We start from the raw sequence: 23,895 nt of genomic DNA, 5'->3' as shown, positions 1-23,895 counted from the left end.
GGAGGCACCTTCAACATTCTGCCTGGAAATCTTAGCCAGATCATCCGGTTCATCTGGCGCATTTTCTATTTTCTCTGTGACCGCATAAACTTTCTGTGTAAACTCCCCTCCTCTTCAGCTCCATGCGCTGCTAAGGCTGTGGGTTCTTCCCTGACTTCCTGACACTTTTAAGGGTGTCCAATCTCCCAAGCCCATTTTTCAGGATTTCCGGTCACCTATCCTTCTGCCTTCTCTATTCTAGCCTCAAAGCTCTGCTCATGCTATTTTCCCAGTCCAGGCCCCTGACAAAAGTGAACACATTCTACAGGTTTCCTGTCCTCAAAGAGTTGTAGTAGCTGGAGAGGCAGATTAATAACCAAATAATGAACTAAAAAATGTCAGATATGCAGTAAGTGCTGTGCAGGAAATAAAAGAGTGAAGTGATGGGGACTGGCTGAGAAACTTCTTTAGATTGTGTGACTTGGAAAAGCTTCTCTAAGGCTCTGGATCAGATATTGGATATATCAGCTAGGATGTGAAGGCAGGGGCATGCCTCTGTAGTATTTGAGAGAGGAACATTCTGGCAAGGGCCAGTGTAAAGGCCCTGAGGCCAGAACACACTCGAGTGTTCAGGCACTGTGTAGAGGTCCAGGTGGCTGAGCTCAGGTGGAGAGAATCTCAGGAGCGAGGCTAAGAAGGCCATAGCAGAGTCCAACAGCAGGTGTGGCAGGAAGGGCATGCTTGGTGGCTTGTCCAGGAGCCACTGGACATGGGCTCACAGTCAGAAAACAATGTGCAGATTTATCTTCCTCTGTATTCTCTTTTCTGGACTTTGGCCCAGAGTGGGACAGATAACCCTGCCTGAGACAGGGGAGGCATCGGGGCACCAGACTAGGTGGAAGGGAGCAAAAAGAAGAATTGTCTAGAGGGAGGCCTGGGGCTGCACCAGGCAGGAAGAGCGCTGGGCAGGCAGAAACCCCATTATTCACCTGGACACAGTTACTGTCTTTGGCTCTGCCCTTGTCCATTGCAGACGGTAGGAACTTGGCACATTATTCTTGAATGAGTGAGTGAGAGTGAAATTATCAGGGTTGGCGAGTTTTTTCCCACCAACTCAGCCTTGCAGATATCCCTAACCGCCAGACATTTGAGCCTTTTCGAAGCCCTGTGAATTCTGAAGGGTCCATAGCAAGTCCTTTCGCCTGTAAATGCAAGCAAGCCCAGAGAGGGTGAGTGACACGCCCAGGCCACACTCACACAGCCAGTGAGAGCCCTCCCCACCCCTGCCCAGGGCGACATTCCGCCCGCCCCGCGCCCCGCCCCTCTGGCCTCAGCCAGGGGCCCCTCCCTTCTGAGGCTCTGGCCTTGGCCGAGGCTCTGGGACAGGCAGGGGCGGGTCCCACCTCTCCGCCGCCCTGGGCCGGCCTGCGCCAGCCTCTGTCCCCCGACCGAGGCTCTCAGAGGTCCCTTCTGGCCCGCGACTCCTGTGCCTCCTCCCGCGCTTGGTGAGTCCCCCCACCCCCAGCCCCGAGCCCCGACCCTCCGAGGGAAGGAGGCTGCCAACTCGCGACTCCAGGGTTTCTGGGCTCGGGTCCCCCAGTGGGGGCGCCTGGTGGACGCACGAGCTTCGCTGCGGGGACGCAGGGCCTGGGGTCCAGGTCCGGGATTCCCCCTGGGGCAGCCGAGCCTCCAGCTTAGCCAGGGGTCCTCAGGCTAAAGGGTTTGGGCTCGCCGAGGATCCAGCCGGGCCGGGTGGGCAGGGCGCTTTACCGAGCCCGCTCAGCCCTGTGAGGCGGGCGTTATCTGAGGATCAGAGAAAGAAAGGGACAAGTCGAAGGTGACAGGGCTGGTCCGTGGCGGAGGGGCCCTCGGTCTGCTGGGCTAAGTCCCTCACCCCATTCTCGGGAGTGGAAAAGATTGCCCCCCCCCCGCCCCGATTGGCCAAATCTGGGGGCCGGGCACAAGGGCCTTTTGTGATTGGAGAGTTTCCACCCCCTCCCCCTCCGCCGTCCCTAGTGCACAAGAGCATTGACCCCTGGGCCCCAGCTTGACCCCAACACAGTTCTTGAGGTCGCGCTACTTAGAGCCCAGCCCCTCCTCCCCGCACCTGTTCAGGTCCCTCATTTGTCACCTCCCTAGAAGAGGCAGGAATATCCCTTAGGTGCAGATGGAGATAGAATTTAACAAGTATGCTCAGACGCTGAGTTAAGGGTGGTGGGCTTTGGCTTCAGGTGACTATTTTCTCCCTACTCCCTCGCTTCTCAGTGATCTTGGTCAAGTTTCTCAAACTCTGACTCTTAGTTTCTTTGGCTAAAATTGGGGTGGAGGGATAAATACTAAGTTGCTTCAGAATGACATGAGATTATGCACTTTGGACCTAGGAGACCTTCTGTGAATGTGGGCAGCTGTCCCTTCTACGAGTATTAACCTTCAGGACAATGTTGGGAGACAATCTTGTGACGTCTCGTTTGGAGACAAGGAAATTGAGCCTTAAGAGTTGAAAGCGATTCCTTAAGGTTGATTACAGGTCTGCGGGCTCAGGTGTTCTGGGGAGCCTGTACCATGGCCAGCCCCTGTGCACAGGATAGTGGGAAAGACAGCAGATGAAACAGGACCCCCCAGGGACCCTGCTGTGGGAGGGACACAGTAGCCTCCCTGCCAGGTGCCTAATGGAGCAGACTGATTGCCGAAGAAGAGTCAGCTTTGCTCTCCCTTGCCTCTCCTGCCCCCCCTCCCCTGCTGCACCCAAGGCAGCTGGTGGAATGGGATGCCTTGGGGCTGTGCCTTGCAGCTTGGCTGAGCCTCTCCCCGCTACTAGAGCTGCATTCTTCTGCAGGCTCCCAGGACCACAGCTTGAGAACAGGTGGCCCCGAGCTGCTGCTCCTGCACAGTGCCACCCAGCTTGGGTGAGTCTGAGAGCCGGGTCCTGGTAAAGCGGGGGAGTGAGTTTTTTGTGTCACGGAGTCGAAGAATGAATCTCTAGGACAAAAGAGAGTGAGTAAAGAGAGTTTTATTAAGCAAGGATACAGAAAAAGTTCTCAGGAGTGAGAGGGGTCCTTACAGGGTTGCCACGGAGGGCTTTTAGGGTTGGTTTTTTATTGAAGACTAACCAGGTAACTTAAATCCTTTTAACATCTCTAATGATAGCACCATTCAATAAGGACTAGTGATTACACCTTTAACAACTTACTTCCTTTTTAGGGTCTGGTAGTTCTTTGTTGGTCACAAGTGACTGTTATAACAAGACCCCACTTCTGACACCTAGGGGCAGGGTGGTCTCGTTTGTTCCCTTATCTCTGATTTTCTTACAACTCTGCATTTTTGGGATTGCTGTGAGCCTGATCCTGTGGCCCCCGAACTATCTCTCCCTACCTAGACCAGCCTGTCCCTTAATGAGACCCTTCAGATGTATATCTGTGGGTCATATACGTGGGGGATGATTGCCAACATGTATCTTGGGGGGTGGGGGTAGAGATAAAGGAAGTTTCCAAAGGAATTTTTATATGTTAAAGTAGACTTACAGGGTCCTGGAGGTCAGGCTAAGATTGCCTTTTGCCCTTAGCAAAGTGTCACCGTCCAGGCAGTGAAGTCACTAGGGGACTGCCACTCTGCCTGTTTCAGGGACTTGGCAATGAGCTCTAAGTAGCAAGGAAATTTCACTGGGGAGCGAGGTCTGAGCTGGGTGCTTGGGGTAGGAAGCCTGGGAAGCCCTGACAGTCCTCCTGCTGCCAGGGCAGCCCCAGAGTGTACCCACGCAATGCCGGGGCAACGGTGCTGAGCACGCCAACTCAGGAAGGAAGAAGAGGCTTGTTGGCTGCCTGCCAGCCAGCCCAGCTGCCTGGTAACAGCTCTGTAGTCCCTTCGCTGACTCCGCCCCCTTGTGGTTCCTGATCTTTTCCGAGGCCAAAGGTCCAGATTGGCTGAGGCCCCTCCCAGAGCACCTGTGCCTGCCAAGCTCAACTTCCTTGGATTGTGACAACAGCCCCCCTGGTGGCTACCCTGACTCTACCTCCCCGCTTCCAAAGGGATCTTTTTTGTACTGCTTTACTTTCCTGCAAGTAATATATGCTCAGGATAGAAAAAGCCAGAACATTCTGGTAAAAAAAGATAATTACTGTCATTGAAAATGCCCCAAACCCACTCTACTCAGTGACATTTAACATTTCTGTGTGAATCCTCCCAGGTTTTTGCGCTGCAAGTACCCAAACATACACACACACACAGCACTTTTAAAAATCATGGTGGCTTGTTATCTGTTGGGGTGTCATGGCCTTCATATTCCTGGTGGTGAAGCAAAGTGTGTTGCCCTAACCGGCTGTATGGCCCACCCAGTGTGAATGTATCATAATTTTACAGTACTCATGCCTTTATTTGCTCACCCAAACATAATTTAGAAGTGAAAATGCTGAGTCAAAAGAAAAGAACCATTTCTAGGATTTTTATATTTATTGCCAAATTTTCCTTTAGAGAATTTGCGCCAATTTGTTATCCCATTAGTGTGACAGGAGAGTGTTCATTTTCCCATAACCTAGACAACATCAGATATTTATATAGTCTTAAGTGCCTTCCAATTGTATAGGAGAAAAACAGTCCCTCGTTTTATTATGCATTTATTTGATTAATTGTAATTTGAACACATTTTTATTCATCTTCTGGCAATGGGCTTTTATTCTTTTGGCAAATTGCTTCAGATACATGTAAAATCTCCCTGCATGAAAATTTATCACATGCTTCCTTTATGTTTTTCTTTTAGAGTCAAGTTTCTAAAGCCCATGATGTTTTCTTCCTATATTTGATTTTTAAAATATTTATCTTAACCCAATTGAACTGCATTTTAAAGTAAGAATGTGAACTATAGACCTAGATTTGTTTGTTTGTTTAAATTAGTTTTTAGAACAATTTTAAGTTTACAGAACAAGTGAGCAGAATACAGAGTTCCCACATGCTCCCTCAGCCCCCATGCTCCTCCACTGTCCCAAATATATAAGTAACACCTTGCATTAGCACCAATGTGTGGCACACTTGTTACTCTGGAGGAGTGGATATTGATACAGTATTCTTAAAGTCCATAGTTCACATCACTCTTTGTGTTATGTATTCAGTGGGTTTTGACAAATGTATAAGGACCTGCATCTGCCATTATAGTAGGTAACTGTGAAAAAATCTCCTGTGTTCCACCTGTTCATTCCTCTCCCCCCTCCTCCAAGCCCCTGTCAAACACTAATTTTTTCTCCCTAGTTTTGAGACTGTTATTATAGTTACAATAATACAGTATGTAGCCTTTTAGAATTGGCTTCTTTCACTTAGCAATAGGCATTAAAATTCCTCTGTATCTTTTCATGGCTTGATAGCTCACTTCTTAGCGTAGAATAAAATCCTATTGTCTGGATAGACCACAGTTTACTTACCTACTCACCTACTGAAGGACATCTTGGTTGCTTCCAAGTTTAGGTAATTATGAATAAAGCTGCTATAAACATCTGTGTACAGGTTTTTGTGTGGCCCTAAATTGCCAACTCATTTAGGTAAAGACTGTGGAGTGTGATTGCTGAATTGTATGGTAAGAGTGTGTTTAGTTTTCTTAAGAAACTACCAAACTATTTTCCAAAGTGACTGTACCATTTCTCATTCCCACCAGCAATGAATGAGAGTTCCTATTGCTCCACCTCTTCACCAGCATTTTGTGTGGTTAGTGTTTTGGATTTTAGTCATTCTAATAGATTTGCAGTGGAATCTCATTGTTGTTTTAATTTGCAATTCCTAGTGACATGTGATGTTGAACATCTTTTCGTATATTCATTTCCCATTGGTATTGCTTCCTTGCTGAGGTGTCTGTTCAGATCTTTCCAATTTTTAGTTGAATTGTTTTCTTATTGTTGAGTTTTAAGACTCCTTTGTATATTTTGGATACTACTCCTTTATCAGATGTGTGTTTTGCAGATTTTCCCCCCTCTCTGTGGCTTGTCTTTTGCAGAGCAGTTTTTTTAATTCTAATAAAGTTCATTTTATCACTTTTTTTCTTCGATGGTTTTGTTGTTATATCTAAAAAGTCAGACCCAGCATCATCTGGATTTTCTCCTATGTTATCTTCCAGGAGTTTTATAGTTTTATCTATAAAATCTCCTGTGTTCCACCTGTAATGGTATGTAAAATGTAAATTTTACATGTGATTGATGTATTGATTTGAGGGGTTTTTTTTTAATGTGGATGTCCATTCATTCAAGAATTATTTGTTGAAAAGTCTATCTTTTCTCTATTGAATTGCCTTTACTACTTCGTCAAATATCAGGTGACTTTTTGTGTGATTCTATCTTCTATTTGTCTACTCTTTTGCCAAAATCACACTGTCTTGATCCCGAAGTTGGGTAGTGTCAGTATTTTGACTTTGCCCCTCTCCTTCATTATTGTGTTGGATATTCCAGGTCTTTTGCCTTTAGTATAAACTTTAAAATCAGTTTGTTGCTATCCACAAAATAACTTGCTGGGATTTTCATTGAGATTGTGTTGAATCCAAAGGTCAAATTGGAAAGAACTGATATCTTGACAATATTGAGTTTTCCTAATATCTCCACTTATTTAGGTTTTATTTCACTTCCTTAATTAGTCTTGTGGTTTTCCTCACATAGCTTGTTATATTTACACATAAATAATTCCAATTTGGGGTGATAATGTAAATGATATTGTGTTTTTAATTTCAAATTCCAATTGTTTATTGCTGGCATATAAGAAGCAATTGACTTTTGCATATTAACTTTCTCTCCTGTAACCTTCCTGTAACCTGAACTTATTAGTTCCAGTAGTTTTTTGTTGATTCTTTGAGATTTTCTATATAGACAATCATGTCATCTGTGAACACAGACAGTTTATTTCCTTCTTTCCAATCTGTATAGCTTTTATCACCTTTTCTTATTTCTTTGCTAGAATTTCCAGTAGAATTTTGAACGGAAGTAATGAAAGGGAGCACCCTTGACTTGTTTCTGATCTTAGTGGAAAAGTTTCTAGTTTCTCACAATTAAGTGTGATGTTAGTTATAGGGTTTGTTTGTTTGTAGATGTTCTTTATCAGGTTAACTTCCTCTCCATTCCTAGATTGCTGAGAATTTTTATCATGAATGAGTGTTGGATTTTGTCAAATACTTTTTCTGCATCTATTCATGTGTTCATATGATTTTCCTTCTTTGTCCTGTTGGTGTAATCTATTACGTTAATTGACTTTTGGATATTGAATCTGAATCTTAAATGTTTGGTGGAATTTCCCAGTGAAGGTTGGTGCTTTCATTTTGGAAGGGTGTTAATTATTGATTCAATGCCTTTAATAAATATAGGCCTATTTCTATTTTTCCTTATATAACTTTTGGTAAATTGTGTCTTTTTTATTAACATATAATGTGTTATTTGTTTCAGGGGTACAGGTTTGTGATTCGCACAATTCACAGCGCTCACCATAGCACATACCCTCCCCAAAGTCCATCACCCAGCCACTCCATCCCTCCCACCCCCCACCACTCCAGCAACCCTCAGTTTGTTTCCTGAGATTAAGAGTCTCTTATGGCTTGTCTCCCCCTCTGGTTTTGTCCTGTTTCATTTTTTCCTCTCTTCCCCCTGGTCCTCTGCCTTGTTTCTCAAATTCCACATATCAGCGAGATCATATGATACTTGTCTTTCTCTGATTGACTTATTTCCCTTAGCATAATACCCTTTAGTTCCATCCATGTCATTGCAAATGGCAAGATTTCATTCCTTTTGATGGCTGCATAATATTCCATTGTATATATATACCACTTCTTCTTTATCCATTCATCTCTCGATGGACATCTGGGCTCTTTCCATAGTTTGGCTATTATGGACCTTGCTGCTATAAACATTGGGGTGCAGGTGTCCCTTTGGATCACTACATTTGTATCTTTGGGGTAAATACCCAGTAGTGCAATTGCTGGGTGGTAGGGTAGCTCTATTTTCAACTTTTTGAGGAACCTCCATACTGTTTTCCAGAGTGGTTGCACCAGCTTGCATTCCCACCAACAGTGGGAAAGGGGAAAGGGTTTCCCTTTCTCCGCATCCCCGCCAACATCTGTCGTTTCCTGACTTGTTAATTTTAGCCATTCTGACTGGTGTGAGGTGGTAGCTCATTGAGGTTTTGATTGGGATTTCCCTGATGCCAAGCGATGTTGAACACTTTTTCATGTGTCTGTTGGCCATTTGGATGTCTTATTTGGAAAAATGTCTGTTCATGTCTTCTGCCCATTTCCTGATTGGATCATTTGTTCTTTGGGTGTTGAGTGTGTTAAGTTCTTTATAGATTAAGGATATTAACCCTTTATCTGATAAATCATTTGCAAATATCTTCTCCCATTCCATCAGTTGTCTTTTGGTTTTTATTAACTGTTTCCTTTGCTGTGCAAAAGCTTTTTATCTTGATGAAGTCCTAGTAGTTCATTTTTGCTTTTCTTTCCCTTGCCTCTGGAGATGTGTTTAGCAAGAAGTTGCTGCGTTCGAGGTTGAAGAGGTTGCTGCCTGTGTTCTCCTCTAGGATTTTGATGGATTCCTCTCACATTGAGGTCTTTCATCCATTTTGAGTCTATTTTTGTGTGTGGTGTAAGGAAATGTTCTAGTTTCATTCTTCTGCATGTGGCTGTCCAATTTTCCTAACACCATTTGTTGAAGAGACTGTCTTTTTTCCACTGGACATTCTTCCCTGCTTTATCAAAGATCCATTTCCGGGCTCTCTCTTCTGTTCCATTGATCTGTGTGTCTGTTTTTGTGCCAGTACCATAATGTCTTGATGATTACAGCTTTGTAATAGTGCTTAAAGTCTGGCATTGTGATTCCACCAGCTTTGGTTTTCTTTTTCAACATTCCTTTGGCTATTAGGGGTCTTTTCTGGTTCCATACAAATTTTAGGATTATTTGGTCCAGGTCTGTGAAAAAAGTTGATGGCATTTTGGTAGGGATTGCATTGAATGTGTAGATTGCTCTAGGTAGCATAGACATTTTAACAATATTTATTCTTTCAATCCATAAACATGGAATGTTTTCCATCTGTTTGTGTCTTCCTCAATTTCTTTCCTAAGTGTTCTACAGTTTTCAGAGTACAGATCTTTTACCTCTTCAGTTAGGTTTATTCTTAGGTATCATATGGTTTTTGGTGCAATTGTAAATGGGATCAGTTCCTTAATTTCTCTTTCTTCTGTCTCATTGTTAGTGTAAAGAAATGCAACTGATTTCTGTGTATTGATTTTATATCCTGCCATGTTGCTGAATTGCTGTATGAGTTTTAGCAATTTTGGGGTGGAGTCTTTTGGGTTTTCTATGTAAAGTATCATGTCATATGTGAGGAGTGAGAGTTTGACTTCTTCTTTGCCAATTTGAATGCCTTTTATTTCTTTTTGTTGTCTAATTGCTGGGGCTACAACTTCTACTTCTATGTTGAACAGCAGTGGTGAGTGTGGGCACCCCTGTTGTGTTCCTGCTTTTAAGGGAAAAGCTCTCAGTTTTTCCCCATTGAGAATTATATTTGCTTGGGCTTTTTGCAGATGGCTTTTATGATATTGAGGTATGTTCCCTCTATCCCTACACTGTGAAGAGTTTTAATCAAGAAAGGATGCTGTATTATATGCAAAATGCTTTTTCTGCATCAATGGAGAAGATTGTATGGTTCTTGTCCTTTCTTTTATTAATGTGATGTATCACATTGATTGATTTGCACATGTTGGACCACGCTTGCATCCCAGGAGTAAATCCCACTTGGTCATGGTGAATAATCTTTTCAATGTACTGTTGGATCCAATTGGCTAGAATTCTGTCGAATTTTTTGGCATCATGTTCATCAGGGATATTGGTCTGTAATTCTCCTTTTAAAAATTTATTTATTTATTTATTTATTTGAGAGAGAGAGTACGAGTGGGGAGGAGAGGGAGAAGCAGGCTCCAGGACCCTGGGATCATGACCTGAGCCAAAGGCAGAAACTTAACTGACTGAGCCACCCAGGCGCCCCTGTAATTCTCCTTTTTGATGGGGTCTTTGGTTTTAGGATCAAGGTAATGCTGGCTTCATAGAATGAGTTTGGAAGTTTTCCTTCCATTTTTATTTTTTGAAACAGCTTCAGTAGAATAGGTATTATTTCTTTAAGTGTTTGGTAGAATTTCCCTGGGAAACCATCTGGCCCTGGACTCTTGTTTTTTGGGAGGTTTTTGGTTAGTACTTCAACTGCCTTGCTGATTATGAGTCTGTTCAGTTTTTCTATTTCTTCCTGTTTCAGTCTTGGTAGTTTATAAGTTTCCAGGAATGCATCCATTTCTTCCAGATTGCCTAATTTTTTGGCATGTAGTTGCTTATAATATGTTCTTAAAATTGTATTTCCTTGGTGTTGGTCATGATCTCTCTTCTTTCATTCATGATTTCATTAATTTGGGTCCTTTCTCTTTTCTTTTTGATAAGTCTGGCTAGGGGTTTATCAATCTTAATTCTTTCAAAGAACCAGGTTCTATTTTTGTTGATCTATTCTACTGTTCTTCTGGTTTCTATTTCATTGATTTCTCCTCTAATCTTTATTATTTCTCTTCTCCTGCTTGGTTTAGGCTTTACTTGCTGTTCTTTCTGCAGTTCCTTTAGGTGTAAAGTTAGCTTGTATATTTGAGATTTTAAAAAATTTTTTGAGAGACACTTGTATTGCAATGTACTTCTCTCTTAGGACCGCCTTTGCTGTATTCCAAAGGTTTTGAACATTTGTGTTTTAATTTTCATTATTTTCTATGAATTTTTTAAATTATTCTTTAATTTCATGGTCGACCCATTCATTCTTTAGTAAGATGGTCTTTAACCTCCACGTGTTTGAGTTCCTTCCAAATTTCCACTTGTGATTGAGTTCAAGTTTCAAAGCACTGTGGACTGAGAATAGGCAGAGAATAATCCCAATCTTTTGGTATAGTTGAGACCTCATTTGTAACCCAGGATGTGATCTATTTTGGAAAAAGTTCCATGTGCACTCGAGAAGAATGTGTATTCTGTTGCTTTAGGATGGAATGTTCTGAATATATCTGTGAAGTCCATCTGGTCCAGTTTGTCATTTAAAGCCCTTGTTTCCTTGTTGATCTTCTTAGATAATCTGTCCATTACTATGAGTGGGGTGTTAAAGTCCCCTACTATTAATCTATTGTTATCAATATGTTTCTTCAATTTGGTTATTAATTGGTTGATATAATTGGCTGCTCCCAAATTAGGAGCATAAATATTTATAATTGTTAGTCCTTGTTGGGTAGACCCTTTAATTATGATATAGTGTACCTCTTCATCTCTTACTATGGTCTTTGGTTTAAGATCTAATTTGCCTGATATGAGAATTGCTTTCCTAGCTTTCTTTTGAGGTCCATTAGCATGATAAATTGTTCTCGACCCCTCACAATCAGTCTGGAGGTGACTTTAGGTCTAAAGTGAGTCTCTTGTGGACAGTATATGGATAGGTCTTGCTATTTTTTTCTTTACTTTTAATTTTTTTAATGGTTTAATGAAGTTTAAGTCTTTGGTTTAAAATCTAATTTGTCTGATATAAGGATTGCCACCCCAGCATTCTTTTGATGACCATTAGTGTGGTAAATGGTTTCCCACACCCTCACTTTAAACCCAGAGGTGTCTTTGGGTCTAGAATGAGTCTCTTGCAGGCAGTATATTGATGGGTCTTATTTGTTTTGTTTTGTTTTGTTTTTTAACCAATCGACAGCCTGTGTCTTTTGATTGGGGCATTTAGCCATTTACATTCAGGGTAACTATTGAAAGGTATGAATTTAATGCCATTGTATTGCCTGTAAGGTGACTGTTACTGTATATTGTCTGTGTTCCGTTCTGGTCTATGTTGTTTTTAGGCTCTCTCTTTGCTTAGAGGACCCCTTTCAATATTTCTTGTAGGGCTGGTTTCGTGTTTGCAAATTCCTTTAGTTTTTGTTTGTCCTGGAAGTTTATTATCTCTCCTTCTATTTTCAATGACAGCCTAGCTGGATATAGTATTCTTGGCTGCATATTTTTCTCATTTCGTGCTCTGAATATATCATGCCAGTCCTTTCTGGCCTGCCAGGTCTCTGTGGATAGGTCTGTTGCCAATCTAATGTTTCTACCATTTTTGGTTACAGATCTCTTGTCCCGAGCTGCTTTCAGGATTTTCTTTGTCTCTGAGACTTGTAAGTTTTTACTATTAGATGTTGGGGTGTTGACTTATTTTTATTGATTTTTAGGGGTTTCTCTCTGCCTCCTGGATTTTGATGCCTGTTTCCTTCCCCAAATTAGGGAAGTTCTCTGCTATAATTTGCTCCATTATACCTTCTGCCCCTCTCTCTCTTTCTTCTTCTTCTGGGATCCCAATTCTAATATTGTTTCATCTTATGGTATCACTTATCTCTCAAATTCTGCACTCGTGATCCAGTAGTTGTTTATCTCTCTTTTTCTCAGCTTCTTTATTTTCCATCATTTGGTCTTCTATACTGCTAATTCTCTCTTCTTTCACCTAGGAACTCAACTGGAGATCGAAGAAAAGAATAGCAGCAACTCTCTGAACAGAAAAGTGACCACTTTCTGGAAGGTAGGACATGTGGAGAAGTGAATCCGAGGCAATATTCGGGAGGATAGACAGCAGGGGAGGGGTCCTCTATCGGCCACTAAGTGGAGAGGTGGGGGGAGGTGTGTGGAAGCCTCGCTGGGACAGTGTGGTCTCAGGACACTTGGGGCTACAGAAAGACTAGGGGTGCCTGAGTGCAGCAGAGCTCCCAGGTATCAGAGCAGGGAAACTGGCTACAGAGATGGAGCCAAGGAATGGGCTCTCAGCTCGGGATTGCCATAAACCATGATCTGTGGCACAGTCAGGCCACTGCTACTCCAGCAGGGACCCAACAAGCAGCAGATCCGGGGAGACTCTCCTTCCTCCCCTGGGAGGAGTGGTGTGGGAGAACACTGCAGGAATCTGCTGGGTTTGGAGACTCCACACGTGGTCGTGTGCCAGAGATAGAAATGCTAGGTCACAGGCCAGGTGAGCACAGAGTGGGGCCAGAGACCAGGGAGACGGGAGTGACTGCTTTTCTCTGGGGGCTCACTGAGGAGCAAGGCCCTGAGTTCCCGCTCCTCCGGGGCAGACACTGGGAGGCTGCCATTTTCACTCTCATCCTCCAAAGCTGTACCAAAAGCTTGCAGGGAACAAAAGCTTCTGAGAGCAAACCCAAGCAGATTACTTAGCCCAGACCAGGCAAGGGCAGGGCAATTCTACCTCCAGCAAAGACATTTGGGAACCATGGCAACAGGCCCCTGTCCCCGAAGACCAGCAAGAACAGCCAGGCAAGACCAAGTTTACCGATGGATGAGAATGGCAGAACTCCAGTGCTAGGGGAATACAGCACACAGAATTCATGACTTTTTTCCTCCTGATTCTTTAGTCTTTCAAAGTTAAGTTTTTTAATTTTCTTTTTCTTTTTCTTAAATTTTTCTTTTTCCCTTTCTCAACCAACATTTTATCATCCCTTTTTTAAGAATCTTTTTTATTTTTCATTTTTAGAGTCATATTCTATTCCTTCATAGTAGTTAACCTTATTTTTGGTATACATATAAGTTGTTTTCACTTTAAAATTTGGGGATACAGTTTCTTCTACCAGACCAAAATATACCCTAAATCTCTACTGTATGGTTTTGTTCTACTCTCCTGCCTGATCACATTCTCCACCCCCCCTTTTTTTTCTTTTTTAATTCCTCTTCTTCCTTTTTTCAAACCACTTCCTTTCTTATTAACTCCTTTTATAAAATCTTTTATAATTTTCATCTTTATAATCATATTCCATCCCTTCATTGTATTTACCCTTATTTTTGCACATATGTAAGTTTTTCTTTCTTTAAAATTTTGGGAGGCACTTTCTTCTAACAGACCAAAATATGCCCAAAAGCTAGTGTGTGTCACTGATCTATGCACCAGCTGGATCATATTTGATCATATTCTCTTTTTTTTAAATATTTTTTTTCTTTTTCTAGTTTTTCTTTTTTCTTTCTTTCCCCCCAGTTTCAGGTCTTTTCTGATTTGTTTAGTGTATATTTTCCCAGGGTCATTGTTACCCTGTTAGCATTTTGTTCTCTCATTCATTTGTTGTCTTCTGGACAAAATGACCAGATAGAAAAAATCACCTCAAAAAAAAGAACAAGAGGCAGTCCAACTGCCAGGGACCTAATCAATACGGACATCAGTAAGATGAACTAGAGTTCAGAATGATTATTTTAAAGATACTACCTGGGCTTGAAAAAAGCATGGAAGATATTAGAGAAACCCTTTCTGGAGAAATAAAAGAACTAAAATCTAACCAAGTTGATATCAAAAAGGCTATTAATGAGGTGAAATAAAAAATGGAGGCTCTAACTGCTAGGATAAATGAGGCAGAAGAGAGAATTACTGATATAGAAGACAAAATCATGGAAAATAAAGAAGCTGGGGAAAAGAGAGATATAAAAACCACTGGATCACGAGGGCAGAATTTGAGAGATAAGTGGTACCATAAGATGAAAGAATATTAGAATAATTGGGATTCCAGATGAAAAAGAAAGAGAGAGGGGGGCAGAAGGTTTATTGGAGCAAATCATAGCAGAGAACTTCCCTAATTTGGGGAAGGAAACAGGCATCAAAATCCAGGAGGCAGAGAGAAACCCCCTAAAAATCAATAAAAATAAGCCAACACCCCAACATCTAATAGCAAAAACTTACAAGTCTCAGAGACAAAGAGAAAATCCTGAAAGCAGCTCAGGACAAGAGATCTGTAACCTACAATGGTAGGAACATTAGATTGGCAACAGACTTATCCAGAGAGACCTGGCAGGCCAGAAAGGACTGGCATGATATATTCAGAGCACTAAATGGAAAAATATGCAGCCAAGAATACTATGTCCAGCTAGGCTGTCATTGAAAATAGAAGGAGAGGTAAAAAGCTTCCAGGACAAACAAAAACTAAAGGAATTTGCAAACGCAAAACCAGCCCTACAAGAAATATTGAAAGGGGTCCTCTAAGCAAAGAGAGACCCTAAAAGCAACATAGACCAGAAAGGAACACAGACAATATAAAGTAACAGTCACCTTACAGGCAATGCAATGGCACTAAATTCATACCTTTCAATAGTTACCCTGAATGTAAATGGGCTAAATGCCCCAATCAAAAGACACAGGGTATCAGAGTGGATAAAAAAATAAGACCCATCAATATGCTGTCTCCAAGAGAATTATTTTAGATCCAAAGACACCTCTATTTTTAAAGTGAGGGGGTGGAAAACCATTTACCATGCTAATGGACACCAAAAGAAAGCTGGGGTGGCAATCCTTATATCAGGCAAATTAGATTTTAAACCAAAGACTATAATAGAGATGAGGAAGGACACTATATCATACTTAAAGGGTCTATCCAAGAAAAAGAGCTAACAATTGTAAATATCTATGCCCCTAACATGGGAGCAGCCAATTATATAAGCCAATTAATAACAAAAGCAAAGAAACACATCAACAACAATACAATAATAGTAGGGGACTTTAACACCCCCCTCACTGAAATGGACAGATCGTCTAAGAAAAATATCAACAAGGAAATATAGATTTTAAAAGACACACTGGACCAAATGGACTTCACAGATATATTCAGAACATTCCATCCCAAAGCAACAGAATACACATTCTTCTCTAGTGCCCATGGAACATTCTTCAGAACAGATAACATCCTAGGTCACAAATCAGGTCTCAACCAGTACCAAAAGATTGGGATCATTCCCTGCATATTTTTGTACCACAATGCTTTGAAACTAGAACTCAAACACAAGGGGAAAGTTGGAAAGAACTCAAATACCTGGAGGTTAAAGAGCATCCTACTAAAGAATGAATGGGTCAACCAGGAAATTAAAGAAGAATTTAAAAAATCCATGGAAACAAATGAAAATGAAAACACAACTGTTCAAAATCTCTGGGATGCAGCAAAGGCAGTCCTGAGAGGAAAGTATATAGCAATACAAGCCTTTCTCAAGAAACAAGAAAGGTCTCAAGTACACACCCTAATCCTACACCTAAAGGAGCTGGAGAAAGAACAGTAAATAAAGCCTAAACCCAGAAGGAGAAGAGAAATAGTAAAGATCAGAGCAGAAATCAATGAAATAGAAACCAAAAGAACAGTAGAATAGGTCAATGAAACCAGGAGCTGGTTCTTTGAAAGAATTAATAAGATTGATAAATCCCTGGCCAGACTTATCAAAAAGAAAAGAGAAAGGACCCAAATAAATAAAATTATGAATGAAAGAGGAGAAATCACAACCAACACCAAAGAAATACAAACAATTATAAGAACATATTATGAGCAACTCTATGCGAGCAAATTAGATAACCTGGAAGAAATGGATGCATTCCTAGAGATGTATCAACTACCAGAACTGAACCAGGAAGAAATAGAAAACCTGAACAGACCTATAACCACTAAGGAAATTGAAGCAGTCATCAAAAATCTCCCAAAAAACAAAAGCCCAGGGCCAGATGGCTTCCCAGGGGAATTCTACCAAACATTTAAAGAAGACTTAATATCTATTCTTCTGAAACTGTTCCAAAAAATCAAAACGGAAGGAAAACTTCCAAACTCTTTTTATGAGGCCAGCATTACCTTGATCCCAAAACCAGACAAAGACCCCATCAAAAAGGAGAATTACAGACCAATATCCTTGATGAACATGGATGCAAAAATTCTCACCAAAATACCAGCCAATAAGATCCAACAGGACATTCAAAAGATTATTCACCATGACCAAGTGGGATTTATCCCTGGGCTGCAAGGTTGGTTCAACATCTGCAAATCAGTCATGTGATAGAACACATTAACAAAAGAAAGAACAGGAACCATGTGATCCTCTTAATAGATGGAGAAAAAGCATTTGAAAAATACAGCATCCTTTCTTGATCAAAACTCTTCAGAGTGTAGGGATAGAGGGTATACACCTCAATGTCATAAAAGCCATCTGTGAAAAACCCACAGCGAATATCATTCTCAATGGGGAAAACTGAGATCTTTCCCCCTAAGGTCAGGAACATGGCAGGGATGTCCAGTAACACCACTGCTATTCAACATAGTACTAGAAGTCCTGGCCTCAGCCATCAGACAACAAAAAGAAATAAAAGGCATCCGAATTAGCAGAGAAGAAGTCAAACTCTCGCTCTTTGCAGATGATATGATACTTTATGTGGAAAACCCAAAAGACTCCACCCCAAAACTGGTAGGACTCATACAGGAATTCAGTAAAGTGGCAGGAGATAAAATCAATGCACAGAAATCAGTGGCATTTCTATACACCAACAACAAGACAGTAGAAAGAGAAATTAAGGAGTCCATCCCATTTACAATTGCACCCAAAACCATAAGATATCTAGGAATAAATCTAACCAAGGAGGCAAAGTATCTGTACTCAGAAAACTATAAAATACTCATGAAAGAAATTGAAGACGCCACAAAGAAATGGAAAAATGTTCCATGCTCATGGATTGGAAGAACAAATATTGTGAAGCTGTCAATGCTACCTAGAACAATCTACACATTCAGTGCAATCCCTATCAAAATACCATCAACTTTTTTCAAAGAAATGGAACAAATAATCCTAAAATTTGTATGGAACCAGAAAAGACCCCGAATAGCTGGAGGAATGTTGAAAAAGAAGAGCAAAGCGGTGGCATCACAATTCCGGACTTCAGGTCTGTTACAAAGCTGTCATCATCAAGACAGCATGGTACTGGCACAAAAACAGACACGTAGATCAATGGAACAGAAGAGAGAGCCCAGAAATGGACCCTCAACTCTATGGTCAACTCATCTTCGACAAAGCAAGAAAGAATGTCCAATGGAAAAAAGACTGTCTCTTCAACAAATGGTGTTGGGATAATTGGACAGCCACATGCAGAAGAATGAAACTGGACCATTTCCTTACACCACACACAAAAATAGACTCAAAATGGTTGAAAGACCTCAATGTGAGACAGGATTCCATCAAAATCCTAGAGGAGAACACAGGTAGCAACCTCTTCGACCTCAGCTGCAGCAGCTTCTTCCTAGAAACATCGCCAAAGGCAAGGGAAGCAAGGGCAAAAATAAACTATTGGGACTTCATCAAGATAAAAAGCTTTTGCACGGCAAAAGAAACAGTCAACAAAACCAAAAGACAACTGACAGAATGGGAGAAGATATTTGCAAATGACATATCAGATAAAGGGCTAGTATCCAAAATCTATAAAGAACTTATCAAACTCTACACCCAAAGAACAAAGAATCCAATTAAGAAATGGGCAGAAGACATGAAAAGACACTTCTCCAAAGAAGACATCCAAATGGCCAACAGACACATGAAAAAGTGCTCAACATCGCTTGGCATCAGGGAAATCCAAATCAAAACCTCAATGAGATACCTCCTCACACCAGTCAGAATGACTAAAATTAACAAGTCAGGAAATGACAGATGTTGGTGGGGATGTGGAGAAATGGGAATCCTCCTACACTCTTGGTGGGAATGCAAGCTGGTACAGCCACTCTGGAAAACAGTATGGAGGTTCCTCAAAAAGTTGTAAATAGAGCTACCATATGAACCAGCAATTGCACTACTGGGTATTTATCCCAAAGATAAAAATGTAGGGATCCAAAGGGGTACATGCACCCTGATGTTCATAGCAGCAATGTCCACAATGGCCGAACTGTGGAAAGAGCCAAGATGTCCATTGACAGATGAACAGATAAAGAAGATGTGGTATTTATATACAATGGAATATTATGCAGTTCTCAAAAGGAATGAAATCTTGCCATTCACAAAGACGTGGATGGAACTGGAGGGTTTTATGCTGAGTGAAATAAGTGAATCAGAAAAAGACATGTATCATATGACCTCACTGATATGAGGAATTCTTAATCTCAGGAAACAAACTGAGTGTTGCTGGAGTGGTAGGGAGTGGGAGGGATGGCGTGGCTGTGTGATGGACACTGGGGAGGGTATGTGCTGTGGTGAGCGCTGTGAATTGTGCAAGACTGATGAATCACAGTCCTGTACCTCTGAAACACAGTATATGTTAAATACATACATTATATGTTAAAAGAAGAAGATAGTAGGAAGGGAAAAATGAAGGGGTGAAATTGGAGGGGGAGACGAACCATGAGAGACTATCGACTCTGAGAAACAAACTGAGCATTCTAGAGGGGAGGGGGGTGGGGAATAGGTTAGCCTGGTGATCGGTGTTAAAGAGGGCACGTATTGAATGGAGCACTGGGTGTTATATGCAAACAATGAATCATGGAACACTACATCAAAAACTAATGATGTAATGTATGGTGATTAACATAACATAACATAACATAACATAAAACATAACATAACATAACATAAATAAAATAAAATAATCATGAGAAAAAAACCCCTCCAATTCTATATATAATTTTCCCCTAGTGCTGGAGTTTTACAGTCTTGTGTCTTCCATAAACTTGCTCTTCACCTCTTCTGGAGGAGGGGCCTGCTGTGCTGATTCTCAGGTGTCTTTGCCTGCCCCTTGCCAGGGAGCCAGGCTCAGTGTTAAGCTGTTTTTGGTTGCTCTCTGTGGCTTTTTTTCCCTGAAGCCTTTCAGTGCCTCCTTAGAAGATCAAAATAAAAATGGCTATGCCCTGATCTCCAGCCCCAGAGCCAAAAGATCATGGTCCCCTCTCTTCAGTAAACCCTCAGGGATAAGTGGTCTTCACTTTTGTGTGTGCCAAATGCTGCTGACTCCTGGGTTGTGCACTCACACTGATCCTCCCGGGGGGAAGGCAGAGGGTCCTGGACTTCTGCACTTTGTAGGGCCCTGGCACGGAAAGTGGTCTCAGGATCATGTGTGCACCCGCTCCATCCCTACCCAGGGAAGGTGGAGGGTCATCACTTTCCTGTCTTTTGCAAGGCTCTGGCACTGAGAGCTGTCCCCCGGTCATGTGCACAATGCTCCGCCCCTCCCAGGGCAAGAAGGTTGGTCCCCACATTCCTGTCCTTTGTAGGGTCCCCACATAGAGAGCAGTCACCTGGTGGGGCCATGGCTCATGGTTTATGGTGAAGGGGGCTGAGAGTCCCCTCCCAGTCTCGCTGGGTGTAAACAGTTTCCCCACTCCACTGCTTGGGAACTCTACTGGCTCAGGCACCCCCATTCTTTCTGTGACTCCAGGGATCCTGAGACCACACTGTCCCACTTAGAATTATGCCCCGTTTCACCATCTGAGCACCTTTCATGCAGGGATATCTCTCACTGGAGCAGATTTTTTTTTAAGATTTTATTTATTTATTCATGAGAGAGAGGCAGAGGCAGAGGGAGAAGCAGGCTCCCTGCAGAGCAGGGAGCCCAATGCGGGACTCAATCCCAGGACCCTGGGATCATGACCTGAGCTGAAGGCAGATGCTTAACCGACTGAGACACCCAGGCGTCCCTGGAGCAGATTTCTAAGGGTGCTGATTTTGCCCTCTGGGGCTATATCACTTTCTGGTAGCTGGCTTACTGAGGCTTCCCCCAACCCCCGCCAATTACCTTCTGATATATCCCCTCTGAATCATTTCTCCACACATCCTACTTTGCAAAAAGTGGTTGCTTTTCTACTTGTAGAGTTCCAAATACTCTTTTCTTACATCTTGGGTTGAATTCATGGGTGTTCAGGATGATTTGATAGTCATCTAGCTAAATTCAACAGACCAGATGAAACATGGTTCCCTACTCCTTCACCATCTTGCCTCCTCTAGCAGCCCTGGGTATTGTATGAAAGCAATGAATCACTGAATTGTACACCTAAAACTTTAAAAAATGTATGAAACATCTAGGAAGTAGTTTAACCAAAGAAGTGAAAGTCTTGTACAATGAAAATCATAAAACATTACTAAAGGAAATTACACAAGACCTAAATAAATAAAGACACGCTATGTTCATGGGTAAAAAGCTTTAATATATTTACAATACTACTCAAAGTTATCTACAGATACAACACAATCCTTATCAAAATTTCAAGAGCCTTTTAGGCAGAAATAGAAAAGCCAATCCTAAAACTCTGATGTAATTGCAAGAGGCCCTAACTAGTCAAAACAATCTTGAAAAAGAATACATTTGAAGAACTCACTTTCTTTTTGTTTGTTTGTTTTTTTGGGTTTGTGTGTGTGTGTGTTTTGTTTGTTTGTTTTTGAGAACTCACTTTCTGATTTCAAAACTTACTACAAAGCTACTGTAATCAAAACAGCATCACCCTGATCAATGGTTAGAAGTGGGAGTCTAGAAATAAACCCATACTTGTCTGGTTTTTAACAAATCCACTAAATGGGGAAAGATTAGTGTCTTCAATAAATGTTGTTGGGGCAGCTGGATTTCCACATGTAAAAGAATGAAGTGGGATCCCTAGCACACAGCATGTACAAAAACTAACTTAAAATTGGTCAATCACCTAAACGTAACAGCTAAATCATAAAACCCTAGAAGAAAAGATAGGGGTAAATCTTCATGATGTTGTGTTTGGCATTGGAATTTTAGATATATACCAAAAGCAACAAAAGAGAAATAGGTAAATTTGACTTCACCAAAGTTAAAAGCTTCTGTGCAGCAAAGGATATTATCCAGAAAATGAAAAGACCACTTTCAAAATGGGAGAAAATATTTGCAAATTATATATGTGATAAGGTATTAATATTCAAAATTTATAAAGAATTCCTACAACTCAAAAACAAAAAGACAACCCAATTATATAATATACCTAGGAGTGGAATTGCTGAGGAATATAGTAATTTTATGTTTGGATTTTTGAAGATCTCCAAACTCTTTTCCACAGTGACTGCACCATTTTACATTCTTTACCAGCAATGTATAATAGTTCTAATTTTCCACATCTTTGCCAACACTTGTTTTCCCTTATTGAAATATTATAGACGAACCAAAGTAGGTATGAAGTGATATTTCATTATAATGGCATTATAATTGGCATATAATTTCATTATAATTGACATTTCCCTACTGACTAATAAGGTTGAACATTTTTTTATGTGCTTATTGACCATTTGTATATCTTCATTGGAGAACTGTCCATTCAAGTCTTTTTTCCATTTTTAATTGTTTCACAAAACAGATATTCAAACAGATACTTGGTTTCATTTTTTTATTTTTAAATTTTTATTTTTAAATTTTGTATTTAAATTCAATTTAATTAACATACACTGTCGTATTAGTTTCAGAGGTAGAATTCAGTGATTCATCAGTTGCATACAACACCCAGTGCGCATTACATCAAGTACCCTCCTTAATGCCCATCACCCAGTTACCCCACTCCCCCAGACACCGCCCCTCCAGCAACACTCAGTTTGTTCCCTGTAGTTAAGAGTCTCTTATGGTTTGCCTCCCTCTCTGTTTTCATCTTACTTATTTTTCCTTCCCTTCCCCCATGTTCATCTGTTTTGTTTCTTAAATTCCACATATGAGTGAAATCAATGGTATTTGTCTTTCTCTGACTGATTTATTTTGCTTAGCATAATACCCTCTCATTCCATCCATGTCATTGCAAATGGAAAGATGTCGTTCTTTTTGATGGCTGAGTAATATTCCAGTGTGTGTGTGTGTGTGTGTGTATTTTGGCAATTGTGGGCATTGCTGCTATAAACATTGGGGTGCATGTACCCCTTCGAATCACTATGTGTGTATCCTTTGGATAAACACCTAGTAGTGCATTCCTGGGTCATAGGGTAGTTCTATTTTTAACTTTTTTTAAAAAAGATTTTATTTATTTATTTGATAGAGAGAGACACAGCAAGAGAAGGAACACAAGCAAGGGGAGTGGGAGAGGGAAAGGGAGAGGGAGAAGCAGGCTTCCCGCTGAGCAGGGAGCCCAATGTGGGGCTCCATCCCAGGACCCTTGCTGGGATCATGACCTGAGCCAAAGGCAGATGCTTAACGACTGAGCCACCCAGGTGCCCCTATTTTTAACTTTTTGAGGAACCCCTGTACTGTTTTCCAGAGAGATTGCACCAGTTTGCATTCCCACCAACAGTGTAAGAGGGTTCCCCTTTCTCCACAACCTTGCCAACATCTGTTGTTTCCTGAGTTCGAACAGATACTTGTATACCAATGTTCATTGCAGCATTATTCACTATAGCCAAAAGGTAGAAATGGCCCAGTGTGCATCAATAGATGAATGGATGTATACAGACATGCACGCACATGCATACACACAAATAGATAAAATTCCTTCATAAAAAGGAGTAAAGTTCTGACACATGCTACAACATGCTTAAACCTTGGAAACATTGTGCTAAGTGAACTAAGCCAGATACAAAAGGAAAATATTGTATGATTCCACTTATATGTTATACCAAGAATAGTCAAATTTGTAGAGACAGAAAGTAGATTAGAGGTTAACAGGGGATACTGATGGTGGTTGGAAATGGGAAGTTATTGCTTAATAAACATAGAGTTTCTGTTTGGGGTGATGAAATAGTTGTGATGCTTACACAATACTGTGAATGTAAAAAATGTCTGAACTGCACATTTAGAAATGATTAAAATGGCAAGTTCTTTTTTTTTTTTTTGCATTTGTAAATATTTTATTTATGAACTTTTTTTTTGGTAGTTTTTAATTTTATTATATTATGTTAGTCACCGTAGATTACATCATTAGTTTTTGATGTAGTGATCCATGATCCATTGTTTTCGTATAACACGCAGTGCTCCATGCACCACGTGCCCTCCTTAATACCCATCACCGGGCTAACCAATCCCCCCTCCCCCCTCCCCTCTAGAACCCTGTTTGTTTCTCAGGTCCATAGTCTCTCATGGTTCATCTCTCCCTCCAATTCCCCCTCCCCTATTTTTCCCTTCCTTCTCCTAATGTCCTCCATGTTATTCCTTATGTTCCACAAATAAGTGAAACCA

General features: G+C 41.2%; 1 protein-coding gene across 3 annotated transcripts in view; it reads left to right on the top strand.

Moving 5' to 3' along the window:
* Nucleotides 1–1,335: 1,335 nt before the first annotated feature.
* Nucleotides 1,336–23,895, top strand: part of ALDH1L1 (aldehyde dehydrogenase 1 family member L1) — a 98,556-nt gene continuing 75,996 nt past the window's right edge. The window contains exons 1-2 of one of the 3 annotated variants that reach the window (XM_034998267.1): nucleotides 1,336–1,484; nucleotides 12,476–12,546. The gene's annotated coding sequence lies outside the window, so the exon portion shown is untranslated. The remainder of the gene's footprint in view (nucleotides 1,485–12,475; nucleotides 12,547–23,895) is intronic. The other 2 variants (XM_034998269.1, XM_034998268.1) reach the window with 2 other exon arrangements.

The sequence above is a fragment of the Mirounga leonina genome, unplaced genomic scaffold (genome assembly GCF_011800145.1).
Source record: "Mirounga leonina isolate KUSES-001 unplaced genomic scaffold, KU_Mleo_1.0 Mir_94, whole genome shotgun sequence".
Classification (NCBI taxonomy): Eukaryota; Metazoa; Chordata; class Mammalia; order Carnivora; family Phocidae; genus Mirounga; species Mirounga leonina.
The sequence above is the reverse complement of the archived record's forward strand: the minus strand, read 5'-3'. Positions and strand labels throughout refer to the sequence as shown.